The sequence below is a fragment of the Pinus tabuliformis genome, chromosome 5_2 (genome assembly GCF_031772625.1).
Source record: "Pinus tabuliformis cultivar Carrire ecotype Pingquan chromosome 5_2, CPIR1, whole genome shotgun sequence".
Classification (NCBI taxonomy): domain Eukaryota; kingdom Viridiplantae; phylum Streptophyta; class Pinopsida; order Pinales; family Pinaceae; genus Pinus; species Pinus tabuliformis.
The window spans coordinates 612,008,197-612,008,954 of NC_142306.1; positions in this window are offsets into that span (position 1 = coordinate 612,008,197).

The following is a 758-nucleotide window of genomic DNA, read 5'->3' on the forward strand; positions in this document are numbered from 1 at the left end:
TCCATTTCTTCGGGAATTATCAGAGTTTTGGATGAAGGTGAAGGATTTGATTGGGTAGGGTTTGTTTGAGTAGCTTTCGGTGAAAATTTCTTACCTACGACTTTACCTCTGGGAGATGGCATTGAAGTTTTCTGTTCTGAACTTGATTGAGGTGGATCAAACTGATTTTTGCTTCTAGTGGCAACAGGTAGTGCTTCCTGATCCTCTTCGTTTGGAAGGATAAAATCCCACATCCCCTGTAACTCCACTATTTCTTCATCGTCGGTTTGTTCTTCACTTAAGGCTTCTTCCTCATCTCCATCCGATTCAATGTTAGATATAGCATTAGGAGGTTTAAGATCTGTTGGTGCATTCCTTTTATATGGTCTAAAAGGTTTCTTGGAAGAAGATTCTGCTACTTTCTTTTTTATGTCAACCATTTCGTTAGACATGGTTTTGAGGACTTTTTGTAACCCTTCTAGATCAAAATGATCCTTTGGTGGTTTTTTCCTAAAATCATCTCTAAAGGTTACTTTCTTGGATTTTCTTTCCTCTAATGTGTTTTTCTTTTCTACGGCCAAGGTAAGTTTTTCAACAGCTATTGCTTCTTTCATATTTTCTGCTAACGTCAGTTTGACAGCTCTATCAACGAATATGGTTGTGTTTGAAGGTAGAGCAGAAATGTACCATTCATTTCGGACCTCCTTGCTAAGCTTGGACACCGTAGGTATTTTATTCAATAACTTATTGAAACTTGAGTTGAATTCCTTAAATGGGTT